We start from the raw sequence: 22,326 nt of genomic DNA on the forward strand, positions 1-22,326 counted from the left end.
TTATACTACTTGATAACTAGTGCACTTGCTAGAGTTATAATTATAGCTATCAAGTTTTTGGCGCCGTTGCTAGGGATTTAATCCTAAAATAATATTAGAACTTGTTAACCTTGATTAATTTGGATTTTTATTTCTATTTTTATTATTTTATTTTGTTTACTTTTTTTTAGTTTGTTCGAATTCTTGCTTTTTCAGATTTACTAGTGCATGACACACACTAGAAGAGAGGGGCTAGCATAATTCGATCCTGAAATAGAGAGGACCCTTCGCTTGTTGCAAAGAGCCAACAGAGGTAGAACAAGAGAGGAGGTTGATATTGGCGAACCAGCAATAGAGATTGAAGAAGAGATGGCAGAAGCAAATCGCACCCTCTTGGACTACGCCTGTCCAACCATTGATGGGGCGACTTCCAGTGTTTGCAAGCCCACAATTCATGCTAATAATTTCGAAATCAAGCCTGCAATCATCCAGATAATTTAGACAAGTATTCAGTTTAGTGGGTTGCCAAGTGATGACCCTAATGCACACATTGTTAATTTCCTAGAAATATGTGATACATTTAAACATAATGGAGTTAGTGATGATGCTATTAGGCTTAGATTATTTCCGCTTTCATTGCGTGATAGAGCTAAAGATTGGCTTAACTCACTCCCTGCAGGAAGTATCACCACTTGGAATGATCTAACCCAAAAATTTTTGGCTAAGTATTTCCCACCCTCTAAAACAACAAAACTAATTAATGATATCACTACTTTTGCTCAATTTGAGAGGGAATCTTTGTATGAAGCATGGAAACGATTCAAGGAGATGCTTAGGAAGTGTCATCATCATGGGATACCAACTTGATGTCAAATTCAGACTTTTTATAATGGTATTACCCCCTCTAATCGATCTATTATTGATGCAGCCGCAGGTGGCACAATCATGAGAAAAACTCCAGAGGAAGCCTATGACCTAGTGGAGGAGATGGTGTCGAACAACTACCAGTGGAGCAATGACCGAACCAATCAGAGGGGAGTACACCACATCGATTACCTTGCTGCCATATTTGCTCAACTCGCTAATCTAAACAAAAAACTTGATACTTTTAATATTGCAGCAATTAATACATCTTCTAGCATCCCATGTGATTTTTGTGGTCAAATAGGACATACTAATTGTCCATTAAGTAGTCCTTTTACTTCACATGAGAATTCTAATTTTATCTCTCATGCTGGTAGGTCGAATTTCAATCCCTACTCAAACACATACAATCCAGGGTGGAGGAATCATCCAAACTTTTCATGGATCAACAATCAGCAAAAGGCACCCATGGGATTCCAACAACAGCCGCCCCCACAAAAAAAAAAGAGTAATTTGGAAGAGATGATTTCTAAGTTCATCAATGCTACTGAAGCAAAATTCCAAGAACAGGAAGCACCGATCAAGAACTTATAAGTTCAAATGGGGCAGATTGTAAATCTGTTGTAAAAAAGAAAAGAGGGACGACTACCCAGCAACACGGAGAAGAATCCTAGAGAGCAAGTAAACGCCATAGCTTTAAGAAGTGGGAAGACAGTTGGCGAAACCTAGAAGGATGACAAGGAAGCTGATGTAGCCGATTTGCAAAAGGAGACTGAAGGGAGTACACCTAAACTGAATTTAGATGCTATTAAACTCCCTATCCTCTACCCTGGAAGAATTTTGAAAGCTAACTTGGACAAATAATTTGAGAAGTTTTTAGAAGTATTTAGAAAAATACATATTAACCTCCTCATTTTTGATGTATTGTCACAGATGCCAAAATATGCCAAATTCTTGAAGGAGGTGATGTCGAACAAACGGAAGTGGGAGGATTGTGAGATGGTAAAGCTAAACGAAGAGTGTTCAACCATTCTGCAAAATAAAATGCCTCGAAAACTTAAGGATCCAGGGAGTTTTTCTATACCTAGCACCATAGGGAATACTGAATTTGAAAATACTTTATGTGATTTAGGTGCTAGTATAAATTTAATGCCTTATTCTATTTTTGAAAAACTTGGACTGCATGAACTAACATCTACAACTATTACCCTGCAACTAGCTGATCGAAGAATTAAATATCCTAGGGGAATAGTAGAAGATGTTTTAGTCAAAGTGGGTAATTTCATCATTCCTGCTGATTTCATTGTGTTGGATATGGAGGAAGATAGGACAATGCCATTGATTCTAGGGAGACCCTTTCTTGCTATGGGTAATGCTTTAATTGATGTGAAAGAAGGTCTACTTACTCTTAGAATCAATGGTGAAGAAGTGGTGTTTAATGTATTTAAAACCATGAAATGTCCCAACATAATTGAACATGAAATATATGCAATTGATTGCATTGATGTTTGGGCAGCTGAAGTAGATACATCTAAATCAGAAGACACACTGAAAGTTGCACTTAACAATAGTCCTAATCAATTGCAACAAGCAGAGCAGAAATTTGTACTGAAATCAGAATTGCGAAATTTGACTTCTGAGCTAGACTCTTTTGAAATTACAACTCATAATGCATCTTTTATTAGTTTACCTCCATCTCACACAAAACTCCTCCCATCTATTGTGCAGGCCCCTATTCCAGGTTTAAGCCCACCCATGAAGGATGAGAAGGGGAAACGTCGGAAGTTAAAAACCAGGTGGAGTGGACCCTTTGTAATGGCTAAGGTATTCCCTCATGGAGCGATTGAACTGCATAATGGAAAGGGAAATACATTCAAGGTAAATGGGCAGCGTTTAAAGCATTATATTGAAGGAGAGCAACCCATCCACCATGGGTCCATTCTCTCCTTGAAACCGCCATGAAAGAAAGGTGAAAGTCAAGATCACGACTTAAAATGAGCGCTTGTGGGAGGCAACCCATCGAGTTCAGTTTTTGTTTGTTTTGTTCAGTTATCAGTTTTTATTTGTTATTTATGAGTGTGTTTTTTTTTCGTATCTCACATCTGCAGGATCTCAACAAGGCATTCAGGGAAGTACCCTTAAATCTTTCTCTCCTTTTACGCATATTCCTATACATTGAGGACAATGTATACTTTAAGTGTGGGGGGGATTAAGGGATTTGATAATTTTTTTGGCATGCTTCGATCATAACTTTTTAACCTTTTCTTTTGAAATTTCTGTTCCCTAGAGACTTGTTTTTGAATAATTTCAAACTATCATGAATCATGTGCTTAGGTGGAATAGACAGGAAAGGATGCAAGCAAGACTAGCTGAAATTTTTGGCTATAGAAGGCATCTCATTGCAACCCCTATTTGATTATTCTAGAACTTGTTTTGCTAGACATGTTGAGAACATGATAATGAGTTCATGGATTGGGTTGAGAATGGTGATGATATCCAAAAATAAAAAATAAATAAAAAATAAATAAATAAATAAAGGAGAACTAGTGTGAGATGGAGCATAAAATGCATTCACACCGAAAAAAAAAGAGAGAGAGAGATAGTGTGAGATGGAACATAAAATGCACTCACACCGAGAGAAAAAGAGCATCAAATGCACTCACACCGAGAGAAAAAGAGCTAGTGTGAGATGGAGCATAAAATGCACTCACACAGAAAGCAAAAGAAAAGGGTGAGATGGAGCATAAAATGCACTCACCCCTAGAACCACAAGCCCCGTTTCACCTTTTGATGCATTGAAATTTTGATAAGTGGTGGAGATGTGATGCATAAGCAAGATAACATTCCTTGTTTTTTAAGGGTAGCTAGCAGTTTGAATCTTTTAAAGCAATGAATGCTTACTTTAGTCCTAAAATGTTCATGCGATGAAATGCTTGCTCCCCTTGATTGTTAATTCGACTTGGGAGCATGAGGATTGGTGATTAGAGATTATTCTTTGACAAGTTAAAGACGAAAAAGAGTAAATGAATGGAAGGATCATTAAACTTGGATCAAGGCATGCGAGAGGACAAATACCCTTTTGTGATTTATCCAAAAAAAAAATAGTCAGCTTGTTCCTGTTTTAATTTTGTTTTGAGTTTTGTCTTGCCTGAGGACAGACAAGGTTTAAGTGTGGGGGGGTTTGAAGAGAGTAGAATTTATCACATTTTTATCCCCAAATATTCTGTCTTGCATACTTAATTAGTACTTAATTAGACTCAAATTTCTTGTATTTCGGTTCAGGGCATGAAAGAAGGCATCAGGAGCAAAGAAAGGCAAATCGGATGATTTTTTACAGTTTCAGCACCGTTCTGTAATCTGGGCATTACTCACGTATCCTAACTCCGATTGGGCTGATTCAAGACCCACTGGATAGATAAGAAAAAACACCACAACTTTCATGTTTTGGGCTTTCACAGAATCGGCCTTAATCAAAGTCAAATCCAGACCCGAAGTCGGGGAAAATTCGTAGGAAGGCCCAATCCGCAGCTTAAGCCCAATTTGCAGAAAAGCCTAGCAGCAGCCCAATTCGCAGATGAGGTCTAATACGAATCCAAGAACAAGAAACTGATAAGAGTCTTATCAGATCTAAATTTATGATGTAATCCCATAAAGATAAAGAGATTGAGTTCATTAGATAAAAAGATAATAGTAGGATTAGACTAGGACTTTCTATTTTTGAGAGATTAACTTCAAGAAAGAGTAGGAGACCACCCCCTCCCCTTAAGCTATATAAAGGGGTAGGGGGCGGACTAGAGAGGCATCAAGAAGCAGAGGAGCAATCCAGCTATCAAGCAAGAAATCTGCAAGAAGGAGGTGGCGGCAAGGAAAAGAGGAGATCTCAACTCCAAGGGTGAAACCATGAGTTCTTTCTTTCCTCTTGTTTGTTTTATTTCTGCTACTATGAACTAATTTATCTGTAGTTAGGGTTGTGGAAAGTCTAATCATATCAATGAATATATTTCTATTCTAATTTATTCAAGATCGTGATTTCCATATAGTTTATGAATCATCTTGCTTAATGCTATTAGGAGTGACCATCTCTTAATTGATTAGGCGTATGTGAATGAATCGAGAGAGGAATTCACATAGCTGACCACATAATTCATGGTGTGAATTGAATGGTATATAGGGGTACATACACATGATTCATCTGAATATAATAGTTTTTCCTTGGACTTAATGCGCTTCTATCTTGAGAACTCTAGTCGAGAGATCGAGGGGTTACCTGATAGAAGTAGTTTTAGTATATCTCGAGAGAGAATATTAAATAAAACAGGAAACACTTCAGCTTATGGGATTGACAAATTATCTTGGATAATGTAATCCATTAATATTCATTAGAATGGTTAGGTGGACCGAAAGCCCAAGCGAATTCAACCAATTGTTACATACTTCAGCATTCTTACTTCTGCTCTTGTTTTCCTGTTTCTGTTTTTTCATTAGTTCTTATTCTCAAATCTGAAATTCGATTGTCCAAATAATTAGGGAAGGCTGTATTTCTAATAATTATTTTGTTAAATCCTCGTGTGAACAATATTTTTATACTACTTGATAACTAGTGCACTTGCTAGGGTTATAATCATAGCTAACAACTGTTAGACAGTTTTGTATGCCCTTAGCTTCAATCCGATTTGATGTACTTTTGTTATTTAGTGGAAATAAATAAAAGTGCATGTTTGATTCATGTTGTTTGGTTTAATTCTGTGTAAGACCCTAAAACTGGACACTTATAGAGACTCGTGTTAGTTTTAAATATTCACAGCCGTTGGATAAGTCTGGGGAGATTTATCCTACCAAGGCTGATACTGGTGTGCCACCAAGTGTTGGAATGGCCTACCTCAGCCACCAGGGTAAGACCCGAGGCACATGCAGTATGGGATTACTTGAATCCTTGAACCGGACCAGATTTCCAGTATTGCCCTGGACCTTAGAGACAGATGGGCAAAATTGGAAAGTTTTACACCTGACCCCTAGACTCGATTATGACATTTCACTAGGTGTCGGATCGGACTGTCTTTGATATGCCATTCAGTGAGATCCTTAGATGGGGGTCAAAAACTGGGTATGTTGGGACAGTCTGAGAATTCATCTGAGTGGGTGATCATAGTGACAGGATCAGCCCCTTTGTCCGACAAAGGGTAATGATCGGGAAAGGCACTCTCTCTGATGGAAACCAAACTGCCGGCAGTTGATTTCAATCGTTGGAATTTTGTTTTGCAAAATTAATATATTTATATATACATGTACGGTTTCAAAATGTTTTCAAATGGTTTTAATTCCCGGGATCCATGTGAGAGGAGAGTGTGGCACTGTTCCTTGCAGCCGAGGGAGAGGTCCTCTCTTGTCGGGCAGTGCTTGATCATTAAGGGCTGAGAGGTTAAGTGTAAGACCATTTAGGATAGTACCTGATGGGCTAATCTTGCACCTGCCCACAGTCCCTGGGCTTTTATAAGGTGGCTTGGCCCAGGGACCACTTAATGTAAGTGTTGGGCTCATAGGGTCCATATGATGGGCCCAGGGGTTTACTAAGTTTTTCAGTGAATTCGGCTGGGCCTTGTATTAAAGGCTGGGCCGTACCCATGTGGCTGGTGTGTAGATCAATGCTTGGGTCCCATGCCATACAAAGAAGCCCAACTGGGCAGCAGATTGGAAAGTAATTAAACACTGAACACTTAATGGGCCAAAAGTCCATTTCGAGGTAGGCTGATATGATCACCCATATGGGGCGAATCTGAGATTAATGTTAGCAAAAGGATAGGGCCTTTAACCTTATCTACTCTAGGAAACCAAATTGAAATTAGATTTGAATCTGGTAACCTCCTGATAAGATCAGGAGTAAGCTAACTTAATCTGCAGATAGGATTAAGATTATCCCCTATCCAAACACTGATTTGGATTGGGATAACTCCTAATTAGGAGTTTTCTTAATCAAGAAGAAAAGAGGAAAAATAAGAGGTGGAGAAATATTAGATTTCGAACCACTTTTTGATACACAAGGGATACCTCCTGTGAATTGAGATCAGATCTCATTTGTACTCCAGAGAGAAGAGAAGCAAGTTCAGCCATCTTCATCCCAGGAGTTCTCCTCCAGCCGCCACCATTCCCTCTCGCAAGATTCGATCTTTGCAGCAAAAGGAAGTCAAGAAATCAGTTCTTGACATCAGTCTTGCAAGAAAGACTAAAAGACTCAGTCTTGCAAGAAAGACTGAAAAGACTCAGTGTTCAATGTTTCCAGAGGGTTCTTGCGAAGGATCCAGTGTGTAGGACACACCCTGCTGGTTCTGTTCCATCCACAGCTGTGTCATCTTCAGCAGGAATGGATCTTAGTGTATTCTCTGGGCGTGAACACCAACTTTGGGAGATACTGCTTCTCCGGATCAGGTATAGTCCTCCCTTTTACCTTTTGGTTCAGATCTGGTTCGATTATGGTTCAAGTAAGATTCTTGAATATGGTAGTCTAAATTTAGGGAATATGATTCCCAGTTGGAAGAAGGTAGGAAAATTTTTGAAATTTGCCCATCCATTCCGCAACCTTTTTGGCATCCATTAGATGGATCCTACCATTCTTTCTGTGGTATCAGAGCCAGGTTCGAATCTTGAACCAAAAGAAAATCAGATCTGACCCTGCGCAGATGAATAGAAGTTGTTCTTCCAAGATTTGCGCAGATTGCTTTCTTTTTTTTTTTCAAGAAATGGTTTCTTGTTAAGGGTGATTGATCTGAAATTAATTTTTGTTAAATCAAAAATTTATTTAGAATTGTTCTTTATTTATTTTGATTTAATGGACTGTTCGAACCTGGAGATCGCAGTGCAGTTTTGGCGCAGATGGTCTGCGCACCCTTTTTTCTTTATTTTATTCAATTCGGTCTATAAATATTTTTTTTTCTAGACTGAATGTATATGATTTGATCAAGAATGTAATTAATAGAAATAGGATTAAAGTTATTTATTTTTTTCTTGATTAAAGAAGAAGGAAGAAGATGGCGGCGTTGGAGATTTGCAGATGGAGAAATCGCTTTCTGTGATTTGTAGTTTATGAAACTGCAACATTAGTGATTAACCTCTATTTTGCAAGTGGTGCGAACAGTCCATAGTTGGTTTGTGTTTGTTTAAAATCAAGTTTGTTAATTTCAGATCTTTCATGAATTAATTCTTGAATTGAAAATTAGTTTTGGACCATTTCGGACTAGATTGGACCAAAACAGTTTGGACCGAATCTGGGGTTCGAAAGGGACTATTATTCAGTCCATATTTCTCACACTTGCCGTTCCAAATCTGATGTTTAATTACAGGGATTAATTCGGCCCACCTGTAAAGCCCAGTTTTAAAGGGTTAAAACTCCAAAAGCCCATTATTGTGAGATAAGCTGTATGGGCCGAACTGCTAACTGTGATTCAGCCCATACACCTAGTAGACATTAATTGTTAATGATTTAGATTCTAATGGGCTATTCGATGGGCTTTACAGCAGTTAATTGATTGGATCAATTCCTCCTTTACATGTGATGTTTGGATGATTGATGTGCTGCGACCATGGGCCATAAGCACTTGGCCCATGAAGACTCGTTAGTGGCTCTTGCGCACACCATGGCTGAATGCACATCATTGCGATGGTGTCCCTTAAGGTCATTGGATGACCCTTCTTTGCTTGGTGGGTCCCACAACCCTGAAAAGGGATGCGTACGGAACCCCTAGCCGATTAAGGCCCACTAGAAATCTGACTTTATGAAAGTCAGTGGGAGCCACTCTGGTTTGACCTAAATTAGAACTAGGGCGTAATTTTGTTCCCTCCAGCAAATATGAGTGCATGCGATAGGGAGATCCATATGATGAACTCTCTAAAGGCCTTCCGTCATTAGCACAATGATGGGTCCTTCAGTAATGAGAAAACGCACCATAAAATTGGGCTATCCATTTGCTGTTGGATCTGTCAGAGTGTTTCATAAGATGATAGGGGCGTCATAGACCGATGTGGGAGGGGCTTCACCAGAAAATGGGAACCCTCTCACGGTACCTTGGCGTAACCTGAATATGATGGGTAAGCACTCACTGGACAGAAAGGTTTACCTGAAAACGGTTATGAACCTTGTCTGACAGAGGCCAAAAAGGGAAACTCATTTGATGAGTGGATATGGTCCGTCACAGAAAGGTGGTGGGGTTATGCAGCTGAAATAGTTGGCTTCACGCACCCCATGTGATTTCCTACATTTCCAGAGACATTTCTTCATCTCCATCACTGAGAAAGGAGGGAAATCTCAGAGATGAACAAATGGGAATGGAACATAGATTAAAAACCATATCTATGTAGGTAACATGAATCAAACTAAGGTTATGGACTAACGTCTTTGCTGTTTTATCAGAAAATGGCAAACGGTCAATTTGCAAAGCTTCTAGACGATAACAAGCTTAAGGGCCCAAACTATGCCGACTGTTATAGAAATCTTATGCTGGTCCTAACTTCTGAAATGTTAGACAAGGTGGTGAAAAATCCTGCCCCGGAACGACCGGGTGATAGGGCTTCTGAGGCCCGTAGGAGGGACTACCAAGATTGGGAGGATAAGAACTCCCTAGCCCACTGCTTTGTCATTGCCTCATTAGACAACTCAATACAGAGGCAGTTCGATCAGATCGAACTAGCCAAGGACATATTGGATAGTCTATGAACAATGTATGAAGAGCAGAACCGTTCTACTCGACAGAAGGTCCTGAAATTGTTCATGATCGCACAGATGTCCAAAGGGCAGAAAGTTCATGACCATTGTCTTCGGATGATGGGATACATTAATGAACTAGAAGCTCTTGGATCCAGGCTAGATCTTGGCACGCAAGTGGATGCCATCCTAAATTCTTTGCCCTCTTCCTTCAATGCGTTCACAATGAACTATAATATGAATAAGCTGAATGTCAGCATCCAGGAACTCAGCAATATGTTGTAGAGAGCCGAGGATCTACTCAAGAAGGATGAGCTTGTGGTTATGCTTGCCGAAGCTAACAAATCGGGCAAGAAAAAGAGAAAGGCAAAGAAGCCCCAGAAGAAAACTACCAAACCTAAGAAGCAGAAGAAGAACAAGGCATCTGATGTCTGTCACTTCTGCAAGCAGACCGGCCACTGGAAGAGGAAATGTCCTGCCTACCTGGAATCTAAGAAAGGGGTTCAAAGTTAGCAAAAGGTTGAGTGAAGGCGAAGTGACACTGTTCTTGGGAATGACTGCAAGTGTTGCAGCTGCGGCAATAGGAACCGTAGAATTAGTTTTTAGAGAAGGAGTACTTGTACTTAAAGATTATCTTTATGTATAGAACTTGAGAAGAAATTTAATTTCTGTTTCTAAATTGTGTGCTGATGGATATATTGTTTATTTTAGTAATCTGATTACTGTTAAACGGAATAACAAATTCATCGCATGCGGGGAACTGGAGAATGGTCTCTATATTCTACATCCTTCTCTGGAAACTAACTTAACCGAAACTACGTCGGTCGAAAATCCCAAGAAAAGGAATCGTGATACAGTAAATCCCACGTGCCTCTGGCATTACCGACTTGGCCATATCGGTGTTGACCGAATCACAAGGCTGGTAAAGGATGGTCCTTTGGATTTTCTAACCGTAGAAAATCTTCCCACTTGTGAACCTTGCCTTCAAGGTAAGATGTCTAAGCGGCCATTTGACGGTAAGCCTGAAAGATCTGAAGGCACACTTGACCTAATACATAATGATGTATGTGGTCCCCTGAGTGTTAGGACACGGAATCAACACGTGTATTTCATCACCTTTACAGATGATTTTTCACGATATGGTTACGTGTACCTAATGAGACATAAGTCTGAATCCTTTGAAAAGTTCAAAGAGTTCAGATAGGAAGTTGAGAAACAGTTAGGGAGAGAAATTAAGGCCCTTCGATCAGATCGAGGTGGCGAGTATCTCTCTGACGAATTCAGGGACTACTTAAAGGTCAACGGGATAGTGTCACAATTAACTCCTCCTGCTACACCTCAACTCAACGGTGCTTCAGAGAGGAGGAATAGGACCTTGTTGGACATGGTCCGGTCACTTCTCGTACACTCATAATTGCCCACATCCTTTTGGGGATACGCATTACAGACTGCTATCGACGTGCTGAGTCGGGTTCCAACCAAATCAGTTCCGAAAACTCCATATGAACTTTGGACCGGAAGGAAGCCAAGTGTAAGACACTTGAAGATTTGGGGTTGTCCTGCACACGTTAAAAGAACAAGTGCAGACAAGTTGGAATCTAAAACCAGTCGTTGCTTGTTTATAGGCTACCCAAAGGATTCGGTGGGTAATCTATTCTATGACCAAAGTGAGTAGAAAGTGTTTTGCAGTCGAAACGCCCAATTCTTAGAATCCGAATACATCCTGGACACCCATCGTCAGGAAATAGTTCTTGATGAGGAGAGCTCAGGAGCAGTGGGAGATATCCCACAAGTTCTAGGTAATGACCAACCTAGAAGGTCCACCCGGGTATCCAGACCACCAGTCCGATATGGTTATGACCAGGATAGTTACCTGGTGGAAGCCTTGACTAGTGAAGAGGATCCCGTGACTTACGCTGAAGCTATGTTAGACATAGATTCCCAGAAGTGGGTAGAGGCCATGAGAGCTGAGATGGACTCGATGGAGACCAATGGAGTCTGGACTCTAGTAGACCCACCCTCCGGGGTAAAAGCAATTGGTTGCAAATGGATCTACAAGAGGAAGAAGGGCCCCGATGGCAGGATTGAGACCTACAAAGCTCGTTTGGTGGCGAAAGGGTATACTCAGAAAGAAGGCATCGATTATGAGGAAACCTTTTCGCCCGTGGCCATGCTTAAATCCATTAGGATCCTCCTAGCTGTAGCAGCGTACTATGACTACGAGATTTGGCAAATGGATGTCAAAACCGCGTTCCTGAATGGAGATCTTATTGAAGATATCTACATGCAGCAGCCGCAAGGCTTCATTGCTGCTGGTCCGGAACACATGGTATGAAAACTCAACAGATCCATATATGGACTAAAGTAGGCTTCTATGAGTTGGAACATCCATTTTTATTCTGTAGTCAAAACGTTTGACTTTGAGCAAAATCCGGATGAGCCCTGTGTTTACTGGAAATCCAATGGGGATAAGATCACCTTTTTGGTGTTGTACATGGATGATATCCAACTCATTGGGAATGATGTAGGAATGTTGACTTTGGTCAAGGTATGGCTATCACAGCAGTTCTCCATGAAAGATCTTGGAGAAACTTCATACATACTGGGTCTTCGACTCTATAGAGATAGATTGAAGCGGATAATTGGATTATCCCAAGCTGCTTATATTGACAAAATTGTCAAAAGATACAGCATAGAGAACTCCAAGAAAGGAAACGTTCCTTTCAGGCACGGAGTCACTCTCTCCAAGAAGATGTCTCCCAAGACTTCTGAGGAGATTGAGAGCATGAGAGACGTTCCCTATGCCTCAGCCGTAGGGAGCATCATGTATGCCATGCTGTGCACTCGCCCGGACATTGCTTAGGCGGTGAGTGTGGTAAGCAGATTCCAAGCAAACCCAGGGTAGGAGCATTGGACTGCTGTGAAGAACATACTCAAATACCTTCGAAGGACAAAAGAGTTTTGTCTGGTATTCGATGGTAGTTTACTGCAAGTTCTAGGGTATACCGATGCTGATTTCCAGTCAGATACTGATGATAGAAAGTCTACATCTGGGTATGTTTTCCCGATAGGATCGTGTGCTGTTTGGTGGAAAAGCAGCAAACAGGGGTCCACTGCAGACTCCACAACCGAGGCCGAGTACATTGCCACAAGTGAAGCTACGAAGGAAGCCATGTGGATGAAGAAATTCATACACGAATTGGGAGCGACTCCATCCAGCACATCACCCATCCCGTTGTTGTGCGACAACAATGGAGCGATCGCCCAGGCTAAAGAGCCTCGGGCTTACTCGAAGTCAAAGCACATCGAGAGAAAGTACCATGTACTACGGGAGATCGTTGGTAGAAGGGACGTCCTAATTCACAATGTAGCATCAGCGGATAATGTGGCAGACCCATTGACTAAGCCACTGACACAGAAGGTGTTTGAGAAACATGTGGAAAGTATGGGACTCCGGCTTGTACCAGATTGGACCTAAGTGCAAGTGGGAGCTGTTAAACAATTTTGTATGCCCTTAGCTTCAATCCGATTTGATGTACTTTTGCTATTTAGTGGAAATAAATAAAAGTGCATGTTTGATTCATGTTGTTTGGTTTAATTCTTTGTAAGACCCTAAAACTGGACTCTTATAGAGACTCGTGTTAGTTTTAAATATTCACAGCCGTTGGATAAGTCTGGGGAGATTTATCCTGCCATGGCTGATACTGGTGTGCCACCAAGTGTTGGGATGGCCTGTCTCAGCCACCAGGGTAAGACCCGAGGCACATGCAGTATGGGATTACTTGAATCCTTGAATTGGACCAGATTTCCAGTATTGCCCTGGACCTTGGAGACAGATGGGAAAAATTGGAAAGTTACACCTGACCCCTAGACTCGATTATGACATTTCACTAGGTGTCGGATCGGGCTGTCTTTGATATGCCATTCAGTGAGATCCTTAGATGGGGGTCAAAACCTGGGTATGTTGGGACAGTTTGAGAATTCATCTGAGTGGGTGATCATAGTGACAGGATCAGCCCCTTTGTCGGACAAAGGGTAATGATCAGGAAAGGCACTCTCTCTGATGGAAACCAAACTGCCGACAGTTGATTTCAATCGTTGGAATTTTGTTTTGCAAAATTAGTATATTTATATATATATGTACGGTTTCAAAATGTTTGCAAATGGTTTTAATTCCCGGGATCCATGTGAGAGGAGAGTGCGGCACTGTTCCTTGCAGCCGAGGGAGAGGTCCTCTCTTGTCGGGCAGTGCTTGATCATTAAGGGCTGAGAGGTTAAGTGTAAGACCATTTAGGATAGTACCTGATGGGCTAATCTTGCACCTGCCCACAGTCCCTGGGTTTTTATAAGGTGGCTTGGCCCAGGGACCACTTAATGTAAGTGTTGGGCCCATAGGGTTCATATGATGGGCCCAGGGGTTTACTGAGTTTTTCAGTGAATTCGGCTGGGCCTTGTATTAAAGGCTGGGCCGAACCCATGTGGCTGGTGTGTAGATCAATGCTTGGGTCCCACGCCATACAAAGAAGCCCAACTGGGCAGCAGATTGGAAAGTAATTAAACACTGAACACTTAATGGGCCAAAAGCCCATTTCGAGGTGGGCTGATATGATCACCCATATGGGGCAAATCTGAGATTAATGTTAGCAAAAGGATAGGTTCTTTAACCTTATCCACTCTAGGAGACCAAATTGAAATTAGATTTGAATCTAGTAACCTCCTGATAAGATCAGGAGTAAGCTAACTTAATCTGCAGATAGGATTAAGATTATCCCCTATCCAAACACTGATTTGGATTGGGATAACTCCTAATTAGGAGTTTTCTTAATCAAGAAGAAAAGAGGAAAAACAAGAGGTGGAGAAATATTAGATTTCAAACCACTTTTTGATACACAAGGGATACCTCCTGCGAATTGAGATCAGATCTCGTTTGTACTCCAGAGAGAAGAGAAGCAAGTTCAGCCATCTTTGTCCCAGGAGTCGTCCTCCAGCCGCCACCATTCTCTCTTGCAAGATTTGATCTTTGCAGCAAAAGGAAGTCAAGAAATCAGTTCTTGACATCAGTCTTGCAAGAAAGACTGAAAAGACTCAGTGTTCAGTGTTTCCAGAGGGTTCTTGTGAAGGATCCAGTGTGTAGGACACACCCTGCTGGTTCTGTTCCATCCACAGCTGTGTCATCTTCAGCAGGAATGGATCTTGGTGTATTCTTTGGGCGTGAACACCATCTTTGGGAGATATTGCTTCTCCGGATCAGGTATATTCCTCCCTTTTACCTTTTGGTTCAGATCTGGTTCGATTATGGTTCAAGTAAGATTCTTGAATATGGTAGTCTAAATTTAGGGAATACGATTCCCAGTTGGAAGAAGGTAGGAAAATTTTTGAAATTTGCCCATCCATTCCGCAACCTTTTTGGCGTCCATTAGATGGATCCTACCATTCTTTCATCAGCATCTAACAAGGGGATGTTGATTTCCACATTCCTGAAGGCTTCTACGACTTCCTGCTCATATTCCTCCTTCTTGGACTTTTCCAACCTAGTAGGAAAATGTGGTATATCAGCATTAGTAACTTTAGGGAGAGGGGGGTAGGATATTACCTCAATGGGGCCTTCGTTTGACCCGTGTCTCTCATCTTCCTTGTCTCCCTTAGCTGCCTTCGATGGTGAGCTCGGTTGGGGTTGCAACTCCTTTCCGCTTCTCAACACTACTGCACTTGCATTCTCCTTTGGGTTGATTACCGTTTGGGATGGTAGTTTCCTGGAGTTCTGTGCCTCCAACTAGCTAATGGAAGTGGCAAGTTGGCTGATTTGGTTCCCCAAATTCTGAATGCTGGCTCTTGTTTCCTGCTTAAATTGCTGAGTGTTAGTAGCTAGAGCCTTAACTATTTCATCTAATGACATACCTGAATTTGAGGGTTGGCCTTGCGTTGTGATAGGTGCTGAAAATTGGGACTGTCGACTGAAAAATTGAGGCTGATATTTCTACTGTCCTCCTTGGTTCCCGTAGCTTAGATTTGGATGATCCCTCCTCCCGGGATTGTAGTAATTGGAGTAGGGGTCATATTTGCGTCGATGCTGACCCGGGAATCCTCCTACGGCATTTACTTGCTGCATCGATCCATCCTGTAGTGATGGACACATGTCCGTAGGATGACCAGGGATCGAACAGATACCACACACTGATGAGGGTACAATTTATCACATTTTTATCCCCAATTATTTTGTCTTCCATACCTGATTAGTACTTAATTGGACTCATATCTCTTGTATTTCGGTTCAGGGCATGAAAAAAGGCATTAGGAGTAAAGAAAGGCAAATAGGATGATTTTTCACAGTTTCAGTAGCGTTCAGTAATCTGGTCCTAACTCGCGTATCCGAACTTTGATTGGGCTGATTCAAGACCCACTGGAAAGATAAGAGAAGGAGCCACAACTTTCATGTTTTGGGATTTTGCAAATTCTGCCCGCATTGAAGTCAAATCCAGGCCCAAAATCACAGAAAATTCGTAGGAAGGCCCAATCCGCAGCTGAAGCCCAACTTGCAGAAAAGCCTGACAGCAGCCCAATTCGCAGAGGAGGTTTAATACGAATCAAAGAACAAGAAACTGAGAAGAGTCCTTCCAGATCTAAATACTTGATCTAATCTTTGAAAGAATGGTAGGATCCATCTAATGGACGCCATGAAGGTTGTGGAATGGGTGGGCGAATTTCAAAAATTTTCCTACCTTCTTCCAACTGGGAATCATATTCCCTGAATTTAGAATACAATATTCAAGGATCCTACTTGAACCATAATCGAACCAGATTCGAACCAAAAGGAAAGGGAGAAATTATACCTGATCCAGAGAAACAATATCTCCCAAAGTTGGTGTTCACGCCCAAAGAGAACACCAAGATCCGCTCCTGCTGAAGATGACACAACTGTATGTGGAACGGAACTAGCAGAGTGCATCCTACACACTGGATCCTTGTCTGAACTCTTTGAACTTTTCAAAGGATTTAGACTTGTGTCTCATTAGGTACACGTAACCATATCATGAAAAATCATCTATAGAGGTGATGAAATACACGTGTTGATTCTGTGTCCTAACAATCAAGGGACCACATACATCAGTATGTATTAGGTCAAGTGTGCCTGCAGATCTTTCAGGCTTACCGTCAAATGGCCGCTTAGTCATCTTACCTTGTAGGTAAGGCTCACAAGTGGGAAGATTTTCTACGGTTAGAAAATCTAAAGGACCATCCTTTACCAGACTTGTGATTCGGTCAACACCGATATGGCCAAGTCGGTAATGCCAGAGGCACGTGGGATTTACTGTATCACGATTCCTTTTCTTGGGATTTTTGACCGACATAGTTTCGGTTAAGTTAGTTTCCAGAGAAGGATGTAGAACATAGAGACCGTTCTCCAGTTCCCCGCATGCGATGAATTTGTTATTCCATTTAACAGTTATCATATTACTAAAATAAACAGTATATCCATTAGCACACAGTTTAGAAACAGAAATTAAATTTCTTCTCAATTTCTGTACATAAAGACAATCTTTAAGTACAAGCACTCCTTCTCTAAATACTAATTCTACGGTTCCTATTGTTGCAGGTGCAACATTTGTAGTCGTTCCCAAGAATAGTGTCACTTTGCCTTCACTCAATCTTTTGCTAACTTTGAACCCCTGCAGTGAGTTACATGCAAGAGTTGAAGCCCCGGAGTCAACACACCAGGACACAGAAGTAACTAACATATTAGTTTCTATGACACAAGTTTCGACGTTACCTTTCTTAGATTCCAGGTAGGCAGGACAGTTCCTCTTCTAGTGGTCGGTCTGCTTGCAGAAGTGACAGACATCAGATGCCTTGTTCTTCTTCTTCTTCTTAGGCTTGGCAGCTTTCTTTTGGGGCTTCTTTGCCTTTCTCTTTTTCTTGCCCGATTTGTTAGCTTCAGCAAGCATAACCACAGGGTCATCCTTCTTGAGTAGATTCTCGGCCCTCTGCAACATATTGCTGAGTTCCTGGATGCTGACATTCAGCTTGTTCATGTTGTAGTTCATTGTGAATGCATTGAAGGAAGAGGGCAAAGAATTCAGGATGACATCCACTTGCGTGCCATGATCTAGCCCGAATCCAAGAGCTTCGAGTTCGTTAATGTAGCCCATCATCCGAAGACAATGGTCATGAACTTTCTGCCCTTTGGACATCTGCGCGGTAATGAACAGTTTCAGGACCTTCTGTCGACTAGAACGGTTCTGCTCTTCATACATTGTCTTTAGACTGTCCAATATGTCCTTGGCTAGTTCGATCTGATCGAACTGCCTCTGTATTGAGTTGTCTAGTGAGGCAATGACAAAGCAGCGGGCTAGGGAGTTTTTATCCTCCCAATCTTGGTAGTCCCTCCTATGGGCCTCAGAAGCCCTATCACCCGGACGCTCCGGGGTAGGATTTTTCACCACCTTATCTAAATTTTCGGAAGTTAGGACCAGCATAAGATTTCTGTACCAGTCGGCATAGTTTGGGCCCTTAAGCTTGTTATCGTATGGAAGCTTTGCGAATTGACCGTTTGCCATTTTCTAATAAAACAACAAAGATGTTAGTCCACAACCTTAGTTTGATTCATGTTACCTACATAGATATGGTTTTTAATCTATGTTCCATTTCCATTTGTTCATCTCTGAGATTTCCCTCCTCACTCAGTGACGGAGACGACGAAATCTCTCTGGAAATGTGGGAAATCACATAGGGTGCATGAGACCAACTGTTTCAGCTGCATAACCCCACCACCTTTCTGTGACGGATCATATCCACTCATCGAATGAGTTTCCCTTTGGCCTCTGTCAGACAAGGTTCAGAGCTGTTTTCAGGTAAACCTTTCTGTCCAGTGAGTGCTCACCCATCATATTCAGGTTACGCTAAGGTACCGTGAGAGAGTTCCCATTTTCTGGTGAAGCCTCTCCCACATCGGTCTATGACGCCCCTATCATCTTATGAAACACTCTGACAGACCCAACAGCAAATGGATAGCCCAATTTTATGTTGTGTTTCCTCATTACTAAAGGACCCATCATTGTGCTAATGACGGAAAGCCTTTAGAGAGTCCATCATATGGATCTGCCTATCACATGCACTCATATTTGCTGGAGGGAACAAAATTACGCCCTAGTTCTAATTTAGGTCAAACCAGAGTGGCTCTCACTGACTTATATAAAGTCAGATTTCTGGTGGGCCTTAATCGGCTAGGGTTTTTGTACGCATCCCTTTTCAGGGTTGTGGGGCCCACCAAGTAAGGAGGGGTCATCCAATGACCTTTTGGGACACCATGGCAATGATGTGCATTCAGCCATGGTGTGCGCAAGAGCCACTAACGAGTCATCATGGGCCAAGTGCTTATGGCCCATGGTCGCAGCACATCAAACATCCAAACATCACATGTAAAGGAAGAATTGATCCAATCAAGTAACTACTGTAAATCCCATTGAACAGTCCATTTAAAAACATAACATTAACAATTATTGTCTACCAGGTGTATGGGCTGAATCGCAGATAGCAATTCGGCCCATACAGCTTTTTTCACAAGAGTGGGCTTCTGTAGTTTTAACCTTTTAAAACTGGGCTTTACAGGTGGGCCGAATTAATCCCTGTAATTGAACATCAGATTTGGAACTGCAAGAGGGAGAAAAGTGGACTGAAAACAGTCCCCTTCGAACCCTAGATTCGGTCCAAACAGTTTTGGTCCAATCTAGTCCGAAATTGTCCAAAACTGATTTTCAATTCAAGAATTAATCCATGAAAGATCTGAAACTAATCATTTCAATTTTAAACAATCACAAATCAAATATGGACTGTTTGCACCACCTGCAAAACAGAGGTTAATCACTAGGGTTGCAGTTTCACAAACTGCAAATCGCAGAAAGCGATTTCTCCAACTGCAAATCTCCAACGCCGCCTTCTTCTTCCTTCTTCTTTAATCAAGAAAATAAAAAATTATAGAAATCCTATTTCTATTAATTAATTACATTCTTGATCAAATCCTATACATTCAGTCTAGAAAATAAAAAAAAATCTTTACAGATTGAATTGAATAAAAAGAATGAATAAAAGGGAAAAATGGTGCACAGACCATCTGCGCCAAATCTGCATTGCGATCTCCAGGTTCGAATAGTCCATTAAATCAAAATAAATAATGAACAGTTCTAAATAAAATTTGAATTTAACAAAAATTAATTTCAGATCAATCGCCCTTAACAAGAAACAGTTTCTTGAAATAAAGAAAACAATATGCGCAAACCTTGGCAGAACATCTTCTATCCATCTGCGCAGGTTCAGATCTGATTTTCTTTTGGTTCAAGATTCGAACCTGTGGCTCTGATACCACTGAAAGAATGGTAGGATCCATCTAATGGATGCCATGAAGGTTGCGGAATGGGTGGGCGAATTTCAAAAATTTTCCAACCTTTTTCCAACTGGGAATCATATTCCCTGAATTTAGATTATAATATTCAAGGATCCTATTTGAACCATAATCGAACTAGATCTGAACCAAAAGGAAAGGGAGGAATTATACCTGATCCAGAGAAGCAGTATCTCCCAAAGTTGGTGTTCACGCCCAAGGAGGACACCAAGATCCGCTCCTGCTGAAGATGACACAGCTGTATGTGGAACGGAACTAGTAGAGTGCGTCCTACACACTGGATCCTTTGCAAGAATCCTCTGGAAACTCTAAGCACTTGTTCTTTTCAGTCTTTTCTGCAAAGCTGATGTCAAGAAACAATTTCTTGATTTCTTTCTTCTTCAAAGATCGAATCTCTATAAGGAAGAATGGCGGCGGCTGGAGGAAAACTCCTGGGATGAAGATGGCTGAATAGCTTCTCTTCTTTTTGGAGTCTGTATGAGATCCAATCTTTATTCGCAGGGATGCTTTCTTGCTTGCTTTTTTTTTCAAAAACTCTTAGGTTCAAAATCTGATATTGATTTCTCTCTCTTAGAGTCTTCCCCCTTTCTTCTTGATTAAGAAACCTCCTAATTAGGAGTTATCCCAATCCAAATCAGTATTTGGATAGGGGATGATCTTAATCCTATTTGCATATTAAGTTAGCTTACTTCTAATCATATCAGGAGGTTACCAGATTCAAATCTGATTTGAATTTGGTCTCCCAAAGTGGATAAGATTAAAAGGCCCTATCCTTTTCTAACTTTAATCCCAGATACGCCCCATAGATGGGTGATCATATCAGCCCAACTCGAAATGGGCTTTTGGCCAATTTAAGTGCTCAGTGCTTAACTAGTTTCCAATCTGCTGTCCAGTTGGGCTTCTTTGTATGGCGTGGGACCCAAGCATTGATCTACACACCAGCCACAAAGGTTCGGCTCAGCCTTTATTACAAGGCCTAGTTGAATTCACTGAAAAGCTCAGTAAACCCATGAGCCCATCACATGGACCCTATGGGCCCAACACTTACATTAAGTGGTCCCTGGGCCAAGCCATCTTATAAAAGCCCAGGGACTATGGGTAGGTGCAAGATTAACCCATCAGATACTATTCTAAATGGTCTTACACTTAACCTCTCAGCCCTTAATGATCAAGCATTGCTCGACAAGAGAGGACATCTCCCTCAGCTGCAAGGAACAGTGCCGCACTCTCTACTCACATGGATCCCGAGAATTAAAACCATTTGCAAACATTTTGAAACCGTACGTATACATATATATATATATATATATATATATTAATTTTGCAAAACAAAATTCCAACGATTGAAATCAATTGCCGGCAGTTTGGTTTCCATCAGAGAGAGTGCATTCCCGATCATTACCTTTGTCTGACAAAGGGGCTGATCCGGTCACTATGATCACCCACTCAGATGAATTCTCAGAGTGTCCCATCATACCCAGGTTTTGATCCCCGCTAAGGATCTCACTGATTGGCATATCAAAGACAGCCCGATCCGACACCTAGTGAAGTGTCATAATCGAGTTTAGGGGTCAGGTGTAACTTTCCAGTTTTGCCCATCTGTCTCCAAGGTCCAGGGCAACACTAGAAATCTGGTCCGGTTCAATGATACGAGTAATCCCATATTGCATGTGCCTTGGGTCTTACCCTGATGGCCGAGACAGGCCATCCCAACACTTGGTGGCACACCAGTATCAGCCTTGGCAGGATAAATCTCCCCAGACTTATCCAATGGTTGTGAACATTTAAAACTAACACGAGTCTCTATAAGTGTCCAGTTTTAGGGTCTTACACAGAATTATACCAAATAACATGAATCAAACATGCACTTTATTTATTTACACTAAATATCAAAAGTACATCAAATTGGATTGAAGCTAAGGGCATACAAAACAGTCTAACAATCATAGAAGGATAAAGGGATTGAGTTCACTTGATAAAGAGATAAGAGTAGGATTAGACTAGGACTTTCTATTTTTGCAAGATAAACTTGAAGAGGAAGTAGGAGACCACCCCCTCCCCTTTACACACCCTGGCTTTTTGCAATTGTCCTGCAGCCAGTTGCCTAACCAAAGCAGTTAAATCTGAAATCTGTTTTTCTAAATTAGCATGGCTTACCTCATTTACACGTCTAATGGTGCCATCTGTCCTTGCGCCGAACTATTGTGAATTTTCGGCCATGTTGGAAATTAATTTCCTGGCTGCTTCAGGTGTTTTGTTCACCAAGGCTCCTCCACTGGCTGCATCTACCATACTTCTATCCAAGGGCTGGAGACCTTCATAGAAGTATTGGATTAAAAGTTGTTCAGGTATTTGGTGGTGTGGATAGTTAGCAACAAGTTGTTTAAACCTTTCC

The 22,326-nt window shown here is 41.3% G+C and overlaps 1 non-coding gene across 1 annotated transcript; it reads right to left on the reverse strand.

Moving 5' to 3' along the window:
• Nucleotides 1-729: 729 nt before the first annotated feature.
• LOC148789938 (small nucleolar RNA R71) lies at nucleotides 730-836 on the reverse strand. The gene has a single exon (XR_016079919.1). It is a non-coding gene; the product is annotated as a small nucleolar RNA R71 (small nucleolar RNA).
• Nucleotides 837-22,326: the final 21,490 nt, after the last annotated feature.

This window comes from Nelumbo nucifera, chromosome 8, assembly GCF_055504915.1.
Source record: "Nelumbo nucifera cultivar China Antique chromosome 8, China Antique-T2T, whole genome shotgun sequence".
In the NCBI taxonomy this organism is placed as follows: domain Eukaryota; kingdom Viridiplantae; phylum Streptophyta; class Magnoliopsida; order Proteales; family Nelumbonaceae; genus Nelumbo; species Nelumbo nucifera.